The sequence below is a fragment of the Rana temporaria genome, chromosome 9 (assembly GCF_905171775.1).
Source record: "Rana temporaria chromosome 9, aRanTem1.1, whole genome shotgun sequence".
Classification (NCBI taxonomy): domain Eukaryota; kingdom Metazoa; phylum Chordata; class Amphibia; order Anura; family Ranidae; genus Rana; species Rana temporaria.
This window is the reverse complement of record NC_053497.1, coordinates 4,851,725-4,876,453: the sequence shown is the minus strand read 5'-3', so window position 1 is coordinate 4,876,453 and position 24,729 is coordinate 4,851,725. Positions and strand designations below refer to the sequence as shown.

The 24,729-nt window shown below is 48.9% G+C and overlaps 1 protein-coding gene across 2 annotated transcripts in view; it reads right to left on the bottom strand.

Annotated features, from left to right (window-relative positions):
* Positions 1-21,580: 21,580 nt before the first annotated feature.
* Positions 21,581-24,729, bottom strand: part of LOC120913038 (synaptophysin) — a 69,812-nt gene continuing 66,663 nt past the window's right edge. Inside the window, exon 7 of one of the 2 annotated variants that reach the window (XM_040322713.1) lies at positions 21,581-22,663. The gene's annotated coding sequence lies outside the window, so the exon portion shown is untranslated. The remainder of the gene's footprint in view (positions 22,664-24,729) is intronic. The other variant, XM_040322712.1, reaches the window with a different exon arrangement.

Genomic DNA, 24,729 nt, shown 5'->3' with positions numbered 1-24,729 from the left:
GAAGGATGGATGGAGACATGGATGGAGGAGTGGAAGGATGGATGGAGACATGGATGGAGGAGGGGAAGGATGGATGGAGACATGGATGGATGGAGGAGTGGAAGGATGGATGGAGACATGGATGGAGGAGGGGAAGGATGGATGGAGACATGAATGGATGGAGGCGTGGAAGGATGGATGGAGGAGTGGAAGGATGGATGGAGACATGGATGGATGGAGACATGGATGGATGGAGGAGTGGAAGGATGGATGGAGGAGTGGAAGGATGGATGGAGACATGGATGGATGGAGGAGTGGAAGGATGGATGGAGACATGGATGGAGGAGTGGAAGGATGGATTGAGACATGGATGGGGGAGTGGAAGGATGGATGGATGGAGGAGTGGAAGGATGGGTTGGAGACGATGAATGGAGGAGTGGAAGGATGGATGGAGACATGAATGGAGGAGTGGAAGGATGGATGGAGACATGGATGGATGGGGGAGTGGAAGGATGGATGGAGACATGGATGGATGGAGGAGTGGAAGGATGGATGGAGACATGGATGGGGGAGTGGAAGGATGGATGGAGACATGGATGGATGGAGGAGTGGAAGGATGGATGGAGACATGGATGGAGGAGTGGAAGGATGGATGGATGGACGGATGGATGGGAGAGTTTGCTTTAAATATTAGAAATGAATGAGATTTGGTTGGTGGAGCTCAGACAGTTCAGTTGTGCTTCATACACACCTTTCCTGTGATCATCGGCTCCACCTAGAGGCCATAATGTGGTATTTTCCTCACTCACTTTATTATTATCCATTTAAAACATTGAAACTGGAGAAAGCCTCCTAATAACAAGTAGAAATCTGTCACACGTTGCAAACATTTCCGGTATCACTTGTGACTTTTGCGCCGCCGCCTTCGCACTTCTTATGATCGGACCCCTCAGGGATGTTCGTTTCCTCGCTGTACACAGGAGGACCGACCATCGGAACGTTTACTCTTCCCAGCCCCCATGAAGGGCGACGCCTCGTTGACTTCCCAGTTTCAGTCTCTCTAATGAAAAGTAAACACCGGACTCCGGAGCGAAGGGCTTGCAATCTAATTATTTTTTTTTTTCTACTTTTTTTTTTTGTGTTTTAGTCACTGATAATGGCCCAGATTCAGTAAGCAATTGCGCCTGCGTAACCATAGTTACGCAGCGCAATTGCTGACTTGCGCCGGCGTAACGAGTTCTCCTGATTCAGAGAACTCGTTACGCCGACTGCTGCCAAAAATCTTCGTGGCATAAGGCGCTTATGCCCGCATATCTTAGGCTGCATTCTTGCGATGACCGCTAGGGGGCGTTCCCATTGTGCTCAGCGTATAGTATGCAAATTGCACAATGTTGCGCGCCCCCTGCGTACGCAAGTTACGTCGTTTCCGTACGGCGTGTTTAGCGTAAGGCTGCCCCTTCTAATAGCAGGGGCAGCCAATGCTAAACTATACCCGGCGTTCCCGCGTCGCGACGTTCAAATTTTACGTCGTTTGCGTAAGTGAATGGCGCTGGACGCCATTCACGTTCGCTTTGAAGCAAATGACGTCCTTGCGACGTCATTTGCCGCAATGCACGTCGGGAAAGTTTCCCGACGGAGCATGCGCTCTACGCTCGGCGCGGGAGCGCTCCTAATTTAAATGATTGCCGCCCCCGGCGGGATCATTTACATTGCGCGCGCTTACGCCGGGCAATTTTGCTGGCGCGCCCTCGCAATTTACGGAGCTACTGCTCCGTGAATCGAGGGCAGCGCAAAATATTTGCGGGGGCGCAGGGCAAAATCGTTGCCCCGCGCCTCCGCAAATAGAGCGCAATTCTTTCTGAATCCGGGCCAATGTGTCTTCAGCCGCCACACACAGGAGGAGACGGGGATATAAAAAGGATACAATGGGCCAGATTCACATAGAATTACGCCGGCGTATCCGCAGATACGCCGACGTAACTCCGAATCTAAGGCCGTCGTATGTTTAAGTGTATTCTCAAACTGCGCCGTCGTATCTTGGGGTGCAATATCTATGCTGACCGCTAGGTGGCGCTTCCATTGCGGTCGGCGTAGAACATGCAAATGCCTAGTTGCGCCGATTCACGAAACGTACGCTTGCCCGTCGTAGTGATTTTACGTCGTTTCCGTAAGAGTTACGCGGCGTAGAGATAAACATGCCCCCTAGGTGGCGTACTCCATGTTAAGTATGGCCGTCGTTCCCGCGTCGCAATTTGAAAATTTTTAACGTCGTTTGCGTAAGTCGTCCGTGAATGGCGCTGGACGCCGTTAACGTCGAAACCAATGACGTACTTGCGACGTAATTTCGCACAATGCACGGTGGGAAAATTCGAGACGGAGCATGCGCAGTACGAACGGCGGCGGGAACGCGCCTAATTTTTAATGATCCACGCCCGCTACATGGATCATTTGAATTAGGCGTGCTTGCGCCGGTGGACTTTACGCTACGCCGCCGCAAGTTTACAGGCAAGTGCTTTGTAAATCAAGCACTTGCCCCGTAAAACTTGCGGCGGTGTAACGTAAAGGAGATGCGTTACGCCGCCGCAGTTATACGAGAATCTGGCCCAATGTATTCTCCTGCCTACAAGAGAAAATAAATCCTGTGTTCTGATTGGTTCTGGCAATAAAAATTATATCTTTTTTTTTTTAGAAATGATCCGTCCCATTAGGCTCCACCCACACAGGTTACCGGGGGGGGGGGGGGGGGGCGGTAAAAGCAACCACAACCATGAGCCTGCTGTTACGGCGCCGTCCAGCTCTCTGATTGGCTTCAGTACATCTAAATGTACTGAAGACAAAAAAATTATAAAATTAAATAAATAAATAAAAAAAGACAAAAAAATAAATATAATTAAATAAATAAATAAAAAAAGACAAAAAGACAAAAAATAAAAATTAAATAAATAAAAGACAAAAAAATAAATATAATTAAATAAATAAATAAATAAAAAAAGACATAAAAATAAATATAATTAAATAAAAAAAAGACAAAAAAATAAATATAATTAAATAAATAAATACAAAAAAAGACAAAAAAATAAATATAAATAAATAAAAAAAGACAAAAAAAAATATAATTAAATAAAAAAAGACAAAAAAATAAATAAAATTAAATAAATAAATAAAAAAATAAAAAAAATAAAAGACAAAAAAAAAAGTGTCGGAAGGGGCGTGGCCTTCGGTTGGTAAAAGAAAGTAGCTTGAGGGGAAAATTTGTAAAGCCTCATTTTAGTTTTGGCTGAGAAACTTGATCCTGGTTTTATTCCAGAGACCACAATGCGGCAATCCTTCATCCCACGCCATGATGTCACCGCGCTTTGTGAATACACGCTTTTGTCCCGGAGATCACAAATATTTCAACACTTTCCAATACCGGGGGGGTGGAGCTACAAAGCTGGGACCCTAAAGAGGGCCTGTCGCAGGTATGAGTCTTATGCCAATCATCTGTGGGTGTGGTCACCCTGTCGCTGTATCCTCCCCCCAGGGGTGGACTGACCATTCAGGCACTGCCCAAGGGCCCCAGGACACTAGGGGGCCCCATCAGGGTTGCCACAGACGGTATGTAAAAAAAAAAAATCCCCAAATTATAGCTGCCCCGCCTCTCCAGTACCTTTTCATTGTGTGTAATGTATACTGTGTGTGTGTGTGTGTGTGGCCCCATAATCTATTGCCTGGGGGCCCCATTAGTTGTCAGTCCAGCCCGGCCTCCCACCACAAGTTCACCACCTATCTGGGAAGCCGATATGATTTACAGGGCCAGCAGGAATGCAGCAGAGATGTATCCTTGTGTAGAAGCAGTGGTCTCTCTGCAGAGATCGGACAACTCCCCTCGCTGAGTCAGACCTAATAGCTCTCCAATCAGGGCTGTCTTAATGAGAGGGCACACCTGGGCACTGCCCAGGGGCCCCAGCTGCATGGGGAGCCCCTGCCCTTTCCCCAAAGCAGGTGGTCCTTGAGCCCGGGCTACCCCTCTACACCCCAGATATCCCCCCAGCACTCTGACCCCTCTACACCCCAGATATCCCCCCAGCACTCTGACCCCTCTACACCCCAGATATCCCCCCAGCACTCTGACCCCTCTACACCCCAGATATCCCCCCAGCACTCTGACCCCTCTGCACCCCAGATATCCCCCCAGCACTCTGACCCCTCTACACCCCAGATATCCCCCCAGCACTCTGACCCCTCTGCACCCCAGATATCCCCCCAGCACTCTGACCCCTCTACACCCCAGATATCCCCCAACACTCTGACCCCTCTACACCCCAGATATCCGCCCAGCACTCTGACCTCTCTACACCCCAGATATCCCCCCAGCACTCTGACCCCTCTACACCCCAGATATCCCCCCAGCACTCTGACCCCTCTATACACTAGATATCCCCCCCAGCACTCTGACCCCTCTACACCCCAGATATCCCCCCAGCACTCTGACCCCTCTACACCCCAGATATCCCCCAACACTCTGACCCCTCTACATCCCAGATATCCCCCAGCACTCTGACCCCTCTACACCCCAGATATCCCCCCAGCACTCTGACCCCTCTACACCCCAGATATCCCCCCAGCACTCTGACCCCTCTGCACCCCAGATATCCCCCCAACACTCTGACCCCTCTACACCCCAGATATCCCCCAGCACTCTGACCCCTCTACACCCCAGATATCCCCCAACACTCTGACCCCTCTACACCCCAGATATCCCCCCAGCACTCTGACCCCTCTACACCCCAGATATCCCCCCAGCACTCTGACCCCTCTACACCCCAGATATCCCCCCAACACTCTGACCCCTCTACACCCCAGATATCCCCCCAGCACTCTGACCCCTCTGCACCCCAGATATCCCCCCAGCACTCTGACCCCTCTGCACCCCAGATATCCCCCCAACACTCTGACCCCTCTACACCCCAGATATCCCCCAGCACTCTGACCCCTCTACACCCCAGATATCCCCCAACACTCTGACCCCTCTACATCCCAGATATCCCCCCAGCACTCTGACCCCTCTACACCCCAGATATCCCCCCAGCACTCTGACCCCTCTACACCCCAGATATCCTCCCAGCACTCTGACCCCTCTACACCCCAGATATCCCCCCAGCACTCTGACCCCTCTACACCCCAGATATCCCCCCAGCACTCTGACCCCTCTACACCCCAGATATCTCCCAGCACTCTGACCCCTCTACACCCCAGATATCCCCCCAGCACTCTGACCCCTCTACATCCCAGATATCCCCCCAGCACTCTAACCCCTCTACATCCCAGATATCCCCCCAACACTCTGACCCCTCTACACCCCAGATATCCCCCCAGCACTCTGACCCCTCTACACCCCAGATATCCCCCCAGCACTCTGACCCCTCTACACCCCAGATATCCTCCCAGCACTCTGACCCCTCTACACCCCAGATATCCCCCCAGCACTCTGACCCCTCTACACCCCAGATATCCCCCCAGCACTCTGACCCCTCTACACCCCAGATATCTCCCCAGCACTCTGACCCCTCTACACCCCAGATATCCCCCCAGCACTCTGACCCCTCTACATCCCAGATATCCCCCCAGCACTCTAACCCCTCTACATCCCAGATATCCCCCCAACACTCTGACCCCTCTACACCCCAGATATCCCCCCAGCACTCTGACCCCTCTACACCCCAGATATCCCCCCAGCACTCTGACCCCTCTACACCCCAGATATCCCCCCAGCACTCTGACCCCTCTACATCCCAGATATCCCCCCAGCACTCTGACCCCTCTACACCCCAGATATCACCCCAGCACTCTGACCCCTCTACACCCCCGATATCCTCCCAGCACTCTGACCCCTCTACGCCCCAGATATCTCCCCAGCACTCTGACCCCTCTACACCCCAGATATTCCCCCCAGCACTCTGACCCCTCTACACCCCAGATATCCCTCCAGCACTCTGACCCCTCTACACCCCAGATATCCCCCCCAGCACTCTGATCCCTCTACACCCCAGATATCCCCCCAGCACTCTGATCCCTCTACACCCCAGATATCCCCCCAGCACTCTGATCCCTCTACACCCCAGATATCCCCCCAGAACTCTGACCCCTCTACACCACAGATATCCCCCCAGCACTCTGACCCCTCTACACCCCAGATATCCCCCCAGCACTCTGACCCCTCTACACCCCAGATATCCCCCCAGCACTCTGACCCCTCTACACCCCAGATATCCCCCCAGCACTCTGACCCCTCTACACCCCAGATATCCCCCCAGCACTCTGACCCCTCTACACCCCAGATATCCCCCCAGCACTCTGACCCCTCTACACCCCAGATATCCCCCCAGCACTCTGACCCCTCTACACCCCAGATATACCCCCAGCACTCTGACCCCTCTACACCCCAGATATCCCCCCAGCACTCTGACCCCTCTACACCCCAGATATCCCCCCAGCACTCTGACCCCTCTACACCCCAGATATACCCCCAGCACTCTGACCCCTCTACACCCCAGATATCCCCCCAGCACTCTGACCCCTCTACACCCCAGAGATCCCCCCAGCACTCTGACCCCTCTACACCCCAGATATCCCCCCAGCACTCTGACCCCTCTACACCCCAGATATCCCCCCAGCACTCTGACCCCTCTACACCCCAGATATCCCCCCAGCACTCTGACCCCTCTACACCCTAGATATCCCCCCAGCACTCTGACCCCTTTACACCCCAGATATCCCCCCAACACTCTGACCCCTCTACACCCCAGATATCCCCCCAGCACTCTGACCCCTCTACATCCCAGATCTCCCCCCAGCACTCTGACCCCTCTACACCCTAGATATCCCCTACCTCCTACCTACTCGATTTCTGTTTACCTGCACTGTCTCCATTGTAGGGGCCCCAGAGCATTACTTTGCCCAGGGGCCCATGATGCTATTAAGACGGCCCTGCCTCCAATCAGTGTATCTCGAGCTGTCTGTTGATTGGAGAGGGCGTGTGTGTGAGCTGGATCTCTGCAGAGGGACCGCTGTTTACACGCAGAGAGCAAACGTCTTCCTCTGCAGCATGCTGACAGGGGGACAGGCTTTTTTACTGGAGCTGTGGCTTCTTTCTGTAAGACTTTGTGCAGCTTTCGCTTTTGGTTCAGCTGAATTGTATTGAGTGGATTTGAAAGGGGGCAAACCCTAACTGGTCTTAAAAGTTCCCTCCCCTCGCCCCTCTCCACCTACCTTTCCTGTATAAAAATGATCTGTGTACTTGCCTATTTTTAATTACATGATCCTGCAGCTTCAGCTCTCCTGTATCAGTGAGCAGCTGCTGCAGGGGAGAGGAGGAAATTGCCAACAATGGCTGGGCCCAGGGGCCGTCTTTAACCACTTACATACCGGGCCTATTCTGGCACTTCTCACCTTCATGTAAAAATCATCATTTTTTGCTAGAAAATTACTCAGAACCCCCCAAACATTATATATGTTTTTTAGCAGACACCCTAGGGAATAAAATGGCGGTCATTGCAACTTTTTATCTTGCACGGTTTTTGCGCAATTTTGTAAACGCCTTTTATTTTATTTTTTTAAAAGAAAACGGCTTCATGAATTAAAAAATAACAAAACAGTAAAGTTATCATAGAGATGACCGGTGACCATCTGGTGACGTCACGTCATAACGTCACGCCTGTGCCTCAGACGGTCATAGAGATGACTGGTGACGTCGCGTCATAACGTCACGCCTGAGCCTCCGATAGTCATAGAGATGACGGGTGACCATCTGGTGACGTTACGTCATAACGTCACGCCTGAGCCTCCGATGGTCATAGAGATGACGGGTGACCATCTGGTGACGTCACGTCATAACGTCACGCCTGAGCCTCCGATGGTCATAGAGATGACGGGTGACCATCTGGTGACGTTACGTCATAACGTCGCGCCTTTGCCTCCGACGGTCCTAGAGATGACTGGTGACGTCACGTCATAACGTCACGCCTGAGCCTCCGACGGTCATAGAGATAACGGGTGACCATCTGGTGACGTCACGTCATAACGTCGCGCCTGGGCCTCCGACGGTCATAGAGATAACGGGTGACCATCTGGTGACGTCACGTCATAACGTCGCGCCTGGGCCTCCGACGGTCATAGAGATAACGGGTGACCATCTGGTGACGTCACGTCATAACGTCGCGCCTGGGCCTCCGACGGTCATAGAGATAACGGGTGACCATCTGGTCACCGGGAATCTCTATGCTCTTCATCTGGCGGCGGACGATTAGTTATCTGGGCCTTTCCGATGGCACGGGAGAGCCCGGAGAAGCACCGGATGGCGGCGGGAGATGGGGGGGCGTCCCCTTTTGCCACCTATAAGAACGATCAAGCAGGGGAGGAACCGCCGCCATGATCGTTCTTATGGTGCGCAGAATCGCCGGCAGAAAAGAAGGATATCTGAATGATGCCTGTAGCTGCCCCCATCATTCAGATATCCTCCCCCCCCCCCCCCCTACTGAAGTCCAGGACGTCATATGACGTCCTACGGTACGAAAGCGGTTAATATCGATCGGACCCCGGGCAAACATATTCTTGGACCCTCCCGAATCCACTTATCAACTATTTGGGGGCTCAAGAGGCAGCCGTCTTGGGACCCCACAACAGTGACTGAGCCCGGGGCAGCCGCCCCCACTTATGCCCCCGGGTTAAAGACGGCCATGAGATGCCTACGGGTGAGATCACGCCCCCCGCAATTCATGGGGAGGGGCTGGAGTTGCTGAATCACATGACCTGATTGGATTAAATAAAAAGGTATGTTTTTTTTTTTGGGGGGGAGGGGGGTGTTTTTAGGAATAGTTAGACTTTGGCTTTATTACCACTTTAAGGCCTCATTATGAATGAACTTTTGGTTATATGGGTGGAGCCGTTTGCAGCCAATAGGAAATGTTCTGAAAGCTGCCTGGTGGTGCTCCTTCCCTTCACTGAGCAAATGCCTAGCAATACATCACCGCCACCTACTGGTGGAATAAAAGTACTACTGGATTTTGTAGAGGATTGATACAAAAAAAAAGTCTGTTTTAAATACTCCAGATACGTGAAATGACTCCTCCTCCACTCGGTGGAAAACACATCTGGTCCTCCATGCTTGAATGAATGGTCGCCAGGCACGGACTGGCCATAGGGCATATGCCGGTGGGCTGCGGCGGCCCGCGGGCCGCAGGTCACATCTCTGTATGGGCTGTATTGTAGAGGGGGGGGGGCTGTAATGTAGGGGGGGTCTGTATTGTAGGGAGGGGGGTCTGCACTGTAAGCAAGGTCTGTGTAACATGCAGGGGGTCCCGAACTGTAAGGGGTGTGTCTGTGTAACAAGCTGTGGGGTGCTGTGTAATGTAAGGGGCCCAGAGGTGCAGGGGGCTGTGTAATGTAAAGGGGCCCAGAGGTGCAGGGTGCTGTGTAATGTAAAGGGGTCCAGAGGTGCAGGGTGCAGTGTAATGTAAAGGGGCCCAGAGGTGCAAGGTGCTGTGTAATGTAAAGGGGTCCAGAGGTGCAGGGTGCTGTGTAATGTAAAGGGGTCCAGAGGTGCAAGGTGCTGTGTAATGTAAAGGGGGCAGTGTAATGTAAAGGGGTCCAGAGGTGCAGGGTGCTGTGTAATGTAAAGGGGTCCAGAGGTGCAAGGTGCTGTGTAATGTAAAGGGGCCCAGAGGTGCAGGGTGCTGTGTAATGTAAAGGGGTCCAGAGGTGCAGGGTGCTGTGTAATGTAAAGGGGCCCAGAGGTGCAAGGTGCTGTGTAATGTAAAGGGGGCAGTGTAATGTAAAGGGGTCCAGAGGTGCAAGGTGCTGTGTAATGTAAAGGGGTCCAGAGGTGCAAGGTGCTGTGTAATGTAAAGGGGCCCAGAGGTGCAAGGTGCTGTGTAATGTAAAGGGGCCCAGAGGTGCAGGGAGCTGTGTAATGTAAAGGGGTCCAGAGGTGCAGGGTGCTGTGTAATGTAAAGGGGTCCAGAGGTGCAGGGTGCTGTGTAATGTAAAGGGGTCCAGAGGTGCAGGGTGCTGTGTAATGTAAAGGGGTCCAGAGGTGCAGGGTGCTGTGTAATGTACAGGGGTCCAGAGGTGCAAGGTGCTGTGTAATGTAAAGGGGCCCAGAGGTGCAGGGTGCTGTGTAATGTAAAGGGGTCCAGATGTGCAAGGTGCTGGGTAATGTAAAGGGGTCCAGAGGTGCAGGGTGCTGTGTAATGTAAAGGGGTCCAGAGGTGCAGGGTGCTGTGTAATGTACAGGGGTCCAGAGGTGCAAGGTGCTGTGTAATGTAAAGGGGCCCAGAGGTGCAGGGTGCAGTGTAATGTAAAGGGGCCCAGAGGTGCAAGGTGCTGTGTAATGTAAAGGGGTCCAGATGTGCAGGGTGCTGTGTAATGTAAAGGGGTCCAGAGGTGCAAGGTGATGTGTAATGTAAAGGGGGCAGTGTAATGTAAAGGGGTCCAGAGGTGCAGGGTGCTGTGTAATGTAAAGGGGTCCAGAGGTGCAGGGTGCTGTGTAATGTAAAGGGGTCCAGAGGTGCAGGGTGCTGTGTAATGTAAAGGGTACCAGAGGTGCAGGGGGCTGTGTAATGTAAAGGGGTCCAGAGGTGCAGGGTGCTGTGTAATGTAAAGGGGTCCAGAGGTGCAGGGTGCTGTGTAATGTACAGGGGTCCAGAGGTGCAAGGTGCTGTGTAATGTAAAGGGGCCCAGAGGTGCAGGGTGCTGTGTAATGTAAAGGGGTCCAGATGTGCAAGGTGCTGGGTAATGTAAAGGGGTCCAGAGGTGCAGGGTGCTGTGTAATGTAAAGGGGTCCAGAGGTGCAGGGTGCTGTGTAATGTACAGGGGTCCAGAGGTGCAAGGTGCTGTGTAATGTAAAGGGGCCCAGAGGTGCAGGGTGCAGTGTAATGTAAAGGGGCCCAGAGGTGCAAGGTGCTGTGTAATGTAAAGGGGTCCAGATGTGCAGGGTGCTGTGTAATGTAAAGGGGTCCAGAGGTGCAAGGTGATGTGTAATGTAAAGGGGGCAGTGTAATGTAAAGGGGTCCAGAGGTGCAGGGTGCTGTGTAATGTAAAGGGGTCCAGAGGTGCAGGGTGCTGTGTAATGTAAAGGGGTCCAGAGGTGCAAGGTGCTGTGTAATGTAAAGGGGTCCAGAGGTGCAAGGTGCTGTGTAATGTAAAGGGGTCCAGAGGTGCAGGGTGCTGTGTGATGTAAAGGGGTCCAGAGGTGCAGGGTGCTGTGTAATGTAAAGGGGTCCAGAGGTGCAGGGTGCTGTGTAATGTAAAGGGGTCCAGAGGTGCAAGGTGCTGTGTAATGTAAAGGGGTCCAGAGGTGCAGGGTGCTGTGTGATGTAAAGGGGTCCAGAGGTGCAGGGTGCTGTGTAATGTAAAGGGGCCCAGAGGTGCAGGGTGCTGTGTAATGTAAAGGGGTCCAGAGGTGCAGGAGGAAAAAAAACTACTACTACTAATTAAAAAGAAGATAATAAAAAATAAATAAATCAAACAACTGAAGTAAAAGAAAAAAAAGGAAAAGAAAAGAAAAAGACCAGAAAATACAAAACAACTAAATAAAAGAAAATCAAAGAAGTAAAAGAAAAAAAACATAAATAAGTTAAAATAAATAAAATCAAACCTATCAACTAAATAAAAATCACTCACTGACACCAATTATGTTTTTGTTTTTCTCCCACTGACCACCAAGCATTTTTTACTCCCACAGAGAGATACTTTATGGCTATTATACAATGTATCCTTACAAATATAATGTATCCATCTAGGTTCAATATATATACCTGTGTGTGTGTGTGTGTGTATATATATATATATATATATCTTTATACAATGTATCCCTCCGAGTACAATGTATCCATCTCTGTCTATTTTCTCATTGAGGGAGTTCAGAAAACTATACTGCATTTTGGCCACTAGATGGCGCTGGAGACCATAGAAAGTACAGGAACGTCCATCCTGCACAGATGCTGCGACTTTCATCCTGCAGCTCAGCTGTCGCTATAAACTGACCCCCTGCGGCCGGGTCACCAAACACGTTATGCTCTGACCGTACAATTATTGTAAATCACTTTTTACATTTACAGAAACGATATAACCGGAGGACCGGCTACCTGATCCATTTGTGTCCAATCAGGCCGGTCCTTGCACTCTATGGTTGTCGGTGACCTTGTGTGATGATATTCAGCGACGATGACTTTCCGCCACAATCATTCTCTCAGCGGCTATCCCCCCCAACGTGTGCGATAAAAGTCATCTGTGTCTGGATTGGTGCTTCGCTCTCCTAAATCGCGACAGATACGCAATCCTCATCACATATCTGATTTTCTAGAAGCGCAGCACTAATCCATTCACAAATGACCTTGTGGGGTGAGACTTTGTTTTTCTTTATAAACCAGCCACAATAGGAGTAGAAAAGCCTGACCCCTGCCAGCATGCTGCAAAGAAGGAATATGTATTTCTGTAAGCAGTGGTCTCTCTGCATAACACTACCTGTTGAACCAGAGCCCTCCAATCAGCAGGGGGCATGAGTGTTGCTGATTGTAGAGCAATAGGTCTAACTCATTAAGGGAGCATGTTGGACCTATGCAGAGAGTCCTCTGCTTCCTCGTAGAGAGCAAGGGCCCTGCTGTCATAGACTCCTCCCATTCACTAATAATATGGACACCTCGGTCCAGACTCCTCCCATTCATTAATAATGGGGACTCCTTGGTCCAGACTCCTCCCATTCACTAATAATGGGGACTCCTTGGTCCAGACTCCTCCCATTCACTAATAATGGGGACTCCTCGGCCTGGACTCCTCCCATTCACTAATAATGGGGACTCCTCGGGTCTGGACTCTGCCCATCCCCTAATAATATGGACACCTCGGTCCAGACTCCTCCCATTCATTAATAATGGGGACTCCTTGGTCCAGACTCCGCCCATTCACTAATAATGGGGACTCCTCGGTCTGGACTCTGCCCATTCACTAATAATGGGGACTCCTCGGTCTGGACTCTGCCCATTCACTAATAATGGGGACTCCTTGGTCCAGACTCCTCCCATTCACTAATAATGGGGACTCCTCGGCCTGGACTCCTCCCATGAACTAATAATGGGGACTTCTCGGTCTGGACTCCTCCCATGCACTAATAATGGGGACTTCTCGGTCTGGACTCCTCCCATCCCCTAATAATATGGACACCTCGGTCCAGACTCCTCCCATTCATTAATAATGGGGACTCCTTGGTCCAGACTCCGCCCATTCACTAATAATGGGGACACCTCGGTCCAGACTCTTCCCATTTACTAATAATGGGGACACCTCGGTCCAGACTCTTCCCATTTACTAATAATGGGGACTCCTCGGTCCAGACTCCTCCCATTCACTATTAACCGCTTGTCCACGGGAGGACGTCATATGACGTCCTCGGCTTTGTGCGGTGATATCTGAATGATGGGGGCAGCTACAGGCATCATTCAGATATCACCATCTTCAGCCGACGATTCTGTGGACGATAAGAATGATCAAAGCGTTGGTTCCGCCGCTTGATCGTTCTTATAGGCAGCGGGAGGGGACGCCCCCCCCCCTCCCGCCGCCATCCGGTGGAGCGAATCGGCCTGCGTTGGCTGGAAAGCATAGAGATGACTGGTGACCAGATGGTCACCAGTCACCTCTATGACCGTCGGAGGCCCGGGTGCGACGTTATGACGTCACGCCCGGTACCCGGAAGTAAACAAAGCCGCAATCGCGGCTGTCGGCATGTGACAAGTGATTTTTTTTTCACCGATTTCATGCTTGTAAGCCTGGAGGAGAGATGTGGGGGGAGGGGAAGGTCATATTGACCCCGCATCTCTCCATAAAGAGGACCTGTCACACTGATTCCTATTACATGGGATGTTTACATTCCTTGTAATAGGAATAAAAGTGATAAAAAAAAAATGTAAAAAAAAGTGTAAAAATAAAAAAAATTAAGTAAAATAAAAATAAAATCATTTTTTTTTCAAAACGCCCCTGTCCCCGTTATCTCGCGCGCAGAAGCGAACATGCATGCAAGTCCCGCCCACATATGTAAACGCCATTCAAACCCCACATGTGAGGTATCGTCGCGTGCGTTAGAGCGTGAGCAACAATTCTAGCACTAGAGCTCCTCTGTAACTCGAAAATAGTAACCTGTAAAAAAAAAGTGTCACCGAAGTACCGAAGTTTGGCGCCATTCCATGAGTGTGCGCAATTTTAAAGCGTGACATGTTAGGTATCTATTTACTCGGTAACATCATCTTTCACATTATACAAAAAAATTGGGCTAACTTTACGGTTTTGTTATTTTTTAATTCATTGTGGTGCAGTCAGGCAGGGGAGCGCTATTTTTTGCGATTCGGCACTGCGTCGCTTTAACTGACAATTGCGCAGTCGTGCGACGTGGCTTCCAAACAAAATTGGCGTCCCTTTTTTTCCCACAAATAGCGCTTTCTTTTGGTGGTATTTGATCACCTCTGCGTTTTTTTTCTTTTGCGCTATAAACAAAAATAGAGCGACAATTTTGAAAAAAAAATACAATATTTTTAACTTTTTGCTATAATAAATATCCCCCCCCAAAAAAGTCTTCATCGGTTTAGGCCGATACGTATTCTTCTACATGTTTGGTAAAAAAATCGCAATAAGCGTTTATTGATTTGCTTGCGCAAAAGTTATAGCTCCTACAAAATAAGGCATATATTTTATGGCATTTTTATTATAATTTTTTTTTTTTAACTAGCAATGGCAGCGAAACTACGATTTTTTTAGAGGGAATGCGACATTGCGGCGGACACATCGGACACTTTTCACACTTTTTTTGGGACCATTGACATTTACACAGCGATCAGAGTTAAAATAGCCACTGATTACTGTATTGTACTGTCATTGGCAGGGAAGGGGTTAACAATAGGGGGCGATCAAGCGGTTAACACTAGGGGGCGATCAAGGAGTTAAGGGGTTAACACTAGGGGGGCAATCAAGAGGTTAACACTAGGGGGCGCTCAAGGGGTTAAATGTGTGTCCTAGAGGAGTGTTTCTAACTGTGGCGGGGTGGGACTGCCTGGAGGAGGCGACAGATCACTGTTCATTATCAGTAGCTGTACGTCGGCCGCTTTAAGACCACTAGGGGGCGCGCGACGACGAAGACGGAGCCACAATTTCCGCCGGGCACCTGCGATCGCTCCTGAGAGGGACAGAACGGAGATCTGTCAATGAAGCAGACAGATCTTTGTTTTGTCCCTCTCAGGAGCGATCGCAGGTGCCCGGCGGAAATCGTGGCTTCCATCATCGCGCGCGCCCCCTAGTGGTCTTAAAGAGGCCGACGTACAGCTAGGGCGATTCGCTAGGGGGGCAATCAAGGGGTTAACACTAGGGGGCGATCAATGGGGTTAAATGTGTGTCCTAGGGGAGTGTTTCTAACTGTGGGGGGGGTGGGACTGCCTGGAGGAGGCGACAGATCACTGTTCATTATTAGTATTTGTACGTCGGCCGCTTTAAGACCACTAGTGGGCGCGCGATGAAGACGGAGCCACGATTTCCGCCGGGCACCTGCGATCGCTCCTGAGAGGGACAGAACGGAGATCTGTCAATGTAGCAGGCAGATCTCTGTTTTGTCCCTCTCAGGAGCGATCGCAGGTGCCCAGGCGGAAATCGTGGCTTCTGTCGTAGCGCGCCCCCTAGTGGTCTTAAACCGGACGACGTACAGCTACGGCGATCCGCCCCAAAGGAGCCAACCTGCCACAGTATAACTGGTCCTTAACTGGTTAAAATAAGAGAAAACAACTCCTCATATCAAGCCAGTGTAAAATGAATTTGACGAAACGCGTAGGGGGAGCCTAGGACCTGGTGGGTTGGAAACATCTGCTAGTTTATATCACATGCCAGGCTTGTTTTAACCTTTTAAATGTGAGTATTCTGGAACCCCTTTTGGAATAAATGTTACACTGGCTTGATATATTGCACCATGAGGAGTCATTTTCTCTTATTTTAATGCAGGGTACCCGTGGACTCCCCATCCATGAGGGTTATACAAGATCCAGTATTCATGTTGCCTTAGTGAAGACTTGACCAATTTGTGGACTTACACTATGCTTGAACACCTATATCCTAGTGGCCCAACGGAACGGTGCACGCGCATGCGCACTAGCGCACGCTCAATGTGACCCTCTGGTGGGCCTATAAAAGGAACTCAGTCCAATTGCTGGTTCGTCTTCAGCTTCCTGTTGCCTTTTGACCCTGTTTCCTGTATCGGTTTGCCCGTTGTGACCCGGATTGCCTCTGACTTTCCAGGTCTTCTCCTGGACCCGACCTCGGCTTGTACTACGGACTCCACCTTGTCTCCTGTGTTTGACCCTCAGCCTGTGACCAGGATTTGCCTCTCGTCTCCTTGCCTTGACCTTCTGCTTGTGACCAGGACTTGCCTTGTAACTTCCTTAAAACACCGTACCCCGGCCGGTGACTTACCTACCTGTGTTTGACCCTCAGCCTGGTTCTGGACTTTCTCTTTGAGCTTCCTCAGCAAGTCACTTACCTGCCAGTTTGCACAGCTGCCCAAACCTCTCAAGGACCATCATTCAAGCCTGTTTGTTGGGTAGCCTGTGCCTCTTTGTGCCATCCATCCCCTGTCACACCTCCAGGGGGCAGAGTGCGCTTAGTCGCAAAGGGTGAACCGCTCATCTCGGCCTCGGTAAGTACTTGCCTGACAATGAGAGACACCAGACCCAACGATGCAGATGAGCTGAAGGCCGCTATCAAAGCAACCTGGGCTTCCATAACACCTCAGCAGGGCCTACAGGCTGATCGTCTCCATCCCACGCCGCATTGATGCCATAATTCTTGCACAAATGTTCCTGATCCAGCGAGAAAGAAGCTAAAATTGATCACAGGCATGACTCCAAGAGGCAGAGGCATGATGGGATTTGTAGTTTCACCACAGCTGGAGGGCCGAAAATTGCCTACCCCTGTACTAAGGAGTAAAATTAGCACGATATCCAAAATAACTTCAGTGTGCATAAATTATAGACGTCCACTCAGAGGTGATAATAGGACAGATGAGATCTTTAAATTCCGTCGCCGCCACGCTCACTTCCCTAACGCGGTTCGTCACCACGTCTTCCTCAGAGGGCCTCTGAGGAAGACGTGATGACGAAACGCGTCGGCGCCTGACCAAGTGGCTCTTCTAGTCTGTCAACAGCTTGCGTGTCATCCCAGCGGTCAAGTTATCCAGGAAGTAGTGAAAGAACACAGGCTGTTTGTATAGCAGCAACATCATTACATTGTCTCAATGCGAGATTGGAATTTTAATCGTGTAAGACTATTTTATCATAGGGGGGAAGTTGGAAATAAAATTGAAACAGATTTACGCTATGTCGTTTGTTATGCTATTGTGCTTTTGATGAGGATTCTTCACTTTGAGTGAGCTTTTGCCAATTAAGGAGATTGGAGATACAGTGGAACCTTGGTTTAAGAGTAACTTGGTTTGAGAGCGTTTTGATTTGCGAGCAACTTTTTTTTTTTAAATTTTAAATTCTGACTCAAGCTAAATAGGCCTGCAGTACCTCATTTGGCCTGAGGTACAGAAGCCGAGCAGAGCCGAAAATAAGCCTGCAGTACCTCATTTGGCCTGAGGTACGGGGGGGGGGGCGCATTACCCGAGAAAAGCCGAACATTGACCTGCAGTACCTCATTTGGCCTGAGGTACGGGGGCGCAGGAAACGAGCCTAAGTGTCCTCTGGCCTTTTCCGGCACTCTCTGGCGCCCCCCCACCTCTGGCCGCACTCGGTATTGCATCCCATTGAAGTCAATGTAGAACAAATTATTTTTGTTTCCATTGACTTCAATGGGAAAACTCGCTTTGATATGCGAGTACTTTGGATTACGAGCATTCTCCTGGAACAGAGTATGCTCGTAATCCAAGGTTCAACTGTACAAGGCTTATTATATTCGTGCTTATGGTGAGTTTATTACCATGGGGGAGACGCGGTGTGGCGGTGACGGAATTTGGATGCATGTTACACCATTCATCTTTCGAACTTCTATGGTTTATGCACACTGAATTACTACTAAGGAGTAAAATGAGCACAATATACAAAATAAATTCAGTGTGCATAAAATACAGCGCGCAATTCTCTCCCCTATGGTAATAAACAAGTCCAACCTATGTGTGTGATTATAGGTCAGTATTACATTGTATATCCCTGTATGTTGCGGCCTTTCAGATGCTCCCCCTTGAGACCACCGCCTGTGGAAGGGAATTCCACATCCTTGCCGCTCTTACAGTAAAGAACCCTCTACGCAGTTTAAGGTTTAAACCTCTTTTCTTCTCATTTTAGTGAGTGGCCACGTGTCTTATTAAACTCCCTTCCGCAAAAAAGTTCTATCCCTATTGTGGGGTCACCAGTACGGTAATCTTACAAGATTAAAATTCTTAACTCACATTGAATCAATCTAATGATGTTGCTACTGTACAAGCAGCCTGTGTTTCTCTCACCGCTTCCTGGATAACCTGACCGCGGTGATGCCCCGGGACGACACACAAGCTGTTGACAGACTAGAAGAGTCGTGTTGTCACGCCCTAATGCGGTTCGTCATCACGTCTTTGTCAGAAGGCCCTCTGATGAAGACGTGGTGACGAAACGCGTTAGGCGGAAGTACATGCGGTGTGGCGGTGATGGAATTTAAAGATCTCATCTGCCCTATTATAACCTTTGAGTGGATGCATGTTACACCATTCATCTTTCGAACTTCTATGATTTATGCACACTGAATTACTAGTAAGGAGTAAAATTAGCAAAATATACAAAATTAATTCAGTGTGCTTAAATTCCGTCACCGCCACACCGCTTGCACTTCCCTATGGTAATAAACTCACCAAAAGCACAAATATAATAAGCCTTGTATCTCCAATCTCCTTAATTGGCAAAAGCTCACTCAAAGTGAAGCATCCTCATCAGAAGCGCAGTAGTATAATATATAAAGAAGAGGAACAAACTGCATAGCGTATATCTGTTTAAATTTGATTTCCAACTTCCCCCATGATAAAATAGGCTTCCAAAATTCAAATTTCACAATTCGGTACAAACAGCTTGTGTTCTCTCACCGCTTCCTGGATAACCTAACCGCGATGATGCCCCGGGACGACACACAAGCTGTTGACAGACTAGAAGAGTCGCGTGGTCACGCCCTAATGCGGTTCGTCACCACGTCTTCGTCAGAAGGCCCTCTGATGAAGACGTGATGACGAAACGCATTAGGGGAAGTACATGCAGTGTGGCGGCAACGGAATTTAAAGATCTCATCTATTATCACCTCTGAGTGGATGCATGTTACACCATTCATCTTTCGTACTTCTATGATTTATGCACACTGAATTACTACTAAGGAGTAAAATGAGAAAAATATACAAAATTAATTCAGTGTGCTTGAATTCCGTCACCGCCACACCGCTTGCACTTCCCTATGGTAATAAACTCACCATAAGTACGAATATAATAAGCCTTGTATCTCCAATCTCCTTATTTGCCAAAAGCTCACTCAAAGTGAAGCATCCTCATCAAAAGCGCAATAGCATAACATGGAAAGAAGAGGGACAAACTACATAGCGTAAATCTGTTTACATTTTATTTCCAACTTCCCCCATGATAAAATAGGCTTACAAAATTAAAATTCCAAACTCGCATTGAATCAATCTAATGATGTTGCTACTGTACAAAACAGCCTGGGCTAGATTCAGGTAGATTCGCGCATTGTTACGGCGGTGTAGCGTATCGTATTTACGCTACGCCGCCGTAAGTGAGGCAAGTCCTGTATTCACAAAGCACTTGCCTCCTAAGTTACGGCGGCGCAGCGTAAATGGGGCCGGCGTAAGCGCGCCCAATTCAAATGAGGATGAGGGGGGCGTGTTTTATGTAAATGGGTGGTAAATTCTCTCTGAATCTAGCCCCCTGTGTTCTCTCACTGCTTCCTGAATAACCTGACCGCGGCGATCCCCCGGGACGACACACAAGCTGTTGACAGACTAGAAGAGTCGCGTGGTCACGCCCTAATGCGGTTCGTCATCACGTCTTTGTCAGAAGGCCCTCTGACGAAGACGTAATGCGTTAGGGAAGTACACGCAGTGTGGCGGCAACGGAATTTAAACATCTCATCTGTTCTATTATCACCTCTGAGTGGAGGCATGTTACACCATTCAACTTTCGAACTTCTATGATTTATGCACACTATATAAATTTTGTATATTGTGCTAATTTTACTCCTTAGTAGGTGCATGTTTCACCATTCATGAACTCTTGTTTAACTACTTAAGGACCGCCTAACGCCAATATACGTTGGCAGATTGGCACGGCTGGGCACAATCACGTACCTGTACGTGATAGTATAATGCCCAGCCGTGGGTCGCGGAGCTCCGTGACCGCGGCCGCGGGACTCCCCGGCCCCGATCGCTGCTGGAGTCCCGCGATCGGTGTCCGGAGCTGAAGAACGGGGAGAGTTGTGTGTAAACACAGCTTCCCCGTTCTTCACTGTGGCGCCGTGATCGATCGTGTGTTCCCTGATATAGGGAATCACAATCGATGACGTCACACCTACAGCCACACCCCCCTACAGTTAGAAACACAGATGAAGTCACACTTAACCCCTTCAGCGCCCCCTTGTGGTTAACTCCCAAACTGCAATTGTCATTTTCACAGTAATCAGTGCATTTTTAATGCATTTTTTGCTATGAAAATGACAATGGTCCCAAAAATGTGTCAAAATTGTCCGATGTGTCCGCCATAATGTCGCAGTCACGAAAAAAATCGCTGATCGCCGCCATTAGTAGTAAAAATTTTTTTTTTTATAAAAATGCAATAAAACTATCCCCTATTTTGTAAACGCTATAAATTTTGCGCAAACCAATCGATAAACGCTTATTGCGATTTTTTTTTACCAAAAATAGGTAGAAGAATACGTATCGTCCTAAACTGAGGAAAAAAAATAGTTTTTTTTATATATTTTTGGGGGATATTTATTATAGCAACAAGTAAAAAATATTGATTTTTTTTCAAAATTGTCACTCTATTTTTGTTTATAGCGCAAAAACTAAAAAACGCAGAGGTGATCAAATACCACCAAAAGAAAGCTCTATTTGTGAGGAAAAAAGGACGCCAATTTTGTTCGGGAGCCAAGTCGCACGACCGCGCAATTGTCAGTTAAAGCGACGCAGTGCCGAATCGCAAAAAGGGGCCTGGTCCTTTAGCTGCATTTTGGTCCGGGTCTTAAGTGGTTAATGCATATTGAACTAGATTAGCACACAGTGCGTATAGTACTGAGAGAGAGCGAGCGCTGGTAATACTGGAATGATTATTATATCTTTTTTTGCATATTGTGTAAGTAAAAGAAAGAAATATATCATCTATATATTGCATCTATATAGAAAAATATATGAGTTTCACTTTTTGAATTGAATTGCTGAAATGAATTCACTTTTGGATGATATTTGTATTTTTTGAGATGCACCTGTATATTTAGCCGATTTAAACTGAAGGTCAATCGGGCTTTAGACAAAGCCCCGGAAAGCCCCAGATTTATGAAGAAACGAGAGACACGGTTGGTTCCAGTCTGTCTTTATTTCCATTCAGGATTACAACACGCAACTTCAGTGTCACAAATACAATATACAGCACAAAAGGGGGGGTACCAGGCATGGGTAACTCGGAGGGGGGTGTACATCAGAAGCGGGCAGTAATGACGTCGGCTGTGGGCAAAGAGGGGGGGTCTTTAGTACCCAAAGTGCACAGGGAAGGGATTACCCTCGTCTTAGCAATATTTATCGTAAAATCCGGTCCCTCGTCCAATCGTCACCAGAGATGGCCTAACTCTTTAACGTCGGCTGCGTTACCGCCCCATCCAATCTTACCCATACAGCACAGGGCAGTTCGGCATCCTTCTAATAATTACATTCAGCATCATCAATCCCTTTTATTGTGCAGAGGACGGAGGGGTGGGGGGTTACAAATGCATTGATTGCAATGTGCAAACGTCACAGATTGCTAAAGGAAATCTAAAACTAACCAGAAGCTTAAAAACTGTGCCTTGTATTAAATGCGCTGCCAAAATCAATTTCCCTGCCAGAAGAGTCCGAGGATTCGACGTTACGTTCGGTAATAGCCCAATACTGAGTTGTGCTGGCAGGGGGGGGGGGGGGGGTGACATTGTGAAGCACTGCAGCCCTGACGCATCTGCCAGGGAAAGAGATAGACGGCAGCGATCTACGGAACTGGCGGAAAACGGCTCACACGGCAATGCTCTGCGGAGGCTCTGGATGGTGGGGGGAAGGGAGGGGGTGCACGGCAATGCTCTGCGAGCTCTGGACGGGGAGAGGGGGTAAACAGCGATGCTCTGCAGGGCTCCGGAAAAGAGAAGGAAAGGGGTTACACAGCGATGCTCTGCAGGAAGACAGTCTCTGGTAGAATGAGATGGAAATTTTCCTGTGTTTTGGTACAGATAGATATCATTAAATATATTTATATATATATTATATTATATATTATATAAACATCACAGACACAACATTCTCCCATTTATATTCACTCTGGCAGCCGGGCTGCAGCACTGCACATCGGAACATCACAACCTGAAGCTTGACCTCAATGATCATTCGTGGAGAAGCCTGCAAGCAAGAGAGGGGGGCCAGGAAGGAGGCAAAAAAAAAGAGGGAATAAAGGGCAATGATGGAGCCAAAGTGGGCAGATGAACAGGGCATGAGGTGCAGGAAAGAAGCCACAGCATGGAAGTATTTAGTGATGGATATGAAGGATGTGGCGGCCATGGCAGAGGAATGCGTAAAGTTCAGAAGGACCAACAAAGAGAAGATTTGTAGAGAACATCAGAAAAGGAGTTTCCATGTCGAGGTGTTGGTGGAGCACAGTGTGCAGGGATGGAGGAGTTTTGTAAGGGGGGACGTAGACCATCAAGTTTATATATTAAGCATAAAGGTGTAAGAGAGTTGAAATGGGATCAGGAAGCAAAAGGTTTGGTGATAAGGGTTCAAATAGATAGGAATGGAATTTTAGGAGGGAAATAGAAGGGGTAGAGGAGTAAAGATGGGAAGCCAAGAGGGAGGAAGGTGGGCACATGATGATGGACAGAAAGTAGACATTTTAGATAAGTGGGTAGCAACAGAAAACGGTAGAAGGATGACAGGTGGGCAGATAAATCGACAGTTAAGGTGGAGTGTGGAAGAGAAGGGTAGACATGTTGGGTGAAGAGTGGAATGGAAGGATGGACATGTTAGGTAAAGAGTTGAATAGAAGAGTAAACATGTTGGGTGAAGATTGGAAGAGAAGGGTGGACATGTTGGGTGAAGAGTGGAAGAGAAGAGTAAACATGTTGGGTAAAAAGTCAAAGAGAAGGGTGGACATGTTAGGTGAAGGGTGAATATGTTGGGTGAAGAGTGGAAGAGAAGGGTGGACATGTTGGGCGAGGAGTGGAAGAGAAGGGTGGAAATGTTGGGTAAAGAGTGGGAGAGAAGGGTGGATATGTTGGGTGAAGAGTGGAAGAGAAGAGTGGTCATTTTGGGTAAGGAGTGGAAGAGACGAGTGGGCATGTTGGGTATAGAGTGGAAGAGAAGGGTGTGCATGTTGGATAAAGAGAGGAAGAGAAGGATGGACATGTTGGGTGAAGAGTGGAAGAGAAGGGTGGACATGTTGGGTTAAGAGTGGAAGAGAAGGGTGGAGGGGGGTGAAGGTGAGATCATATGTAGTTGGATGGGGAGAAGGCAGGTATGAAGAAAGGTAGTTTGAATGGAATAGACATGTTGGGTGATAAGGGACAGAGAAGGATGAATATGTTGGGTGAAGAGTGGCAGAGAAGGGTGGAAACGTTGGATGCAGAGTGGAAGAGAAGGGTAGACATGTTGGGCGAAGAGTGGAATGGAAGGATGGACATGTTGGGTAAAGAGTGGAAGAGAAGAGTAAACAAGTTGGGTGAAGATTGGAAGCGAAGGGTGGGCATGTTGGGTGAAGAGTGGAATAGAAGAGTAAACATGTTGGGTAAAAAGGTCAATGAGAAGGGTGGACATGTTGGATGAAGGGTGGATATGTTGGGTGAAGAGTGGAAGAGAAGAGTGGACATGTTGGGTAAAGAGTGGAAGAAAAGGGTGGACATGTTGGATAAAGAGTGGAAGAGAATGGTGGACATGTTGGGTGAAGAGTGGAAGAGAAGGGTGGACATGTTAGATAAAGAGTGGAAGAGAAGGGTGGACATGTTGGATAAAGAGTGGAAGAGAAGGGTGGACATGTTGGATAAAGAGTGGAAGAGAAGGGTGGACATGTTGGGTAAAGAGTGGAAGAGAAGGGTGGACATGTTGGATAAAGAGTGGAAGAGAAGGGTGGACATGTTGGGTAAAGAGTGGAAGAGAAGGGTGGACATGTTGGGTGAAGAGTGAAAGAGAAGAGTGGACATGTTGGGTAAAGAGTGGAAGAGAAGGGTGGACATGTTGGGTAAAGAGGTGCAACATTAAGAGAAGGGTGGATATGTTGGGTAAAGAGTGGAAGAGAAGGGTGGACATGTTGGGTGGAGAGTGGAAGAGAAGGGTGGACATGTTGGGTAAAGAGTGGAAGAGAAGGGTGGATATGTTGGGTGAAGAGTGGAAGAGAAGGGTGGACATGTTGGGTAAAGAGTGGAAGAGAAAGGTGGATATGTTGGGTAAAGAGTGGAAGAGAATAGTGGACATGTTAGGTGAAGAGTGAAAGAGAA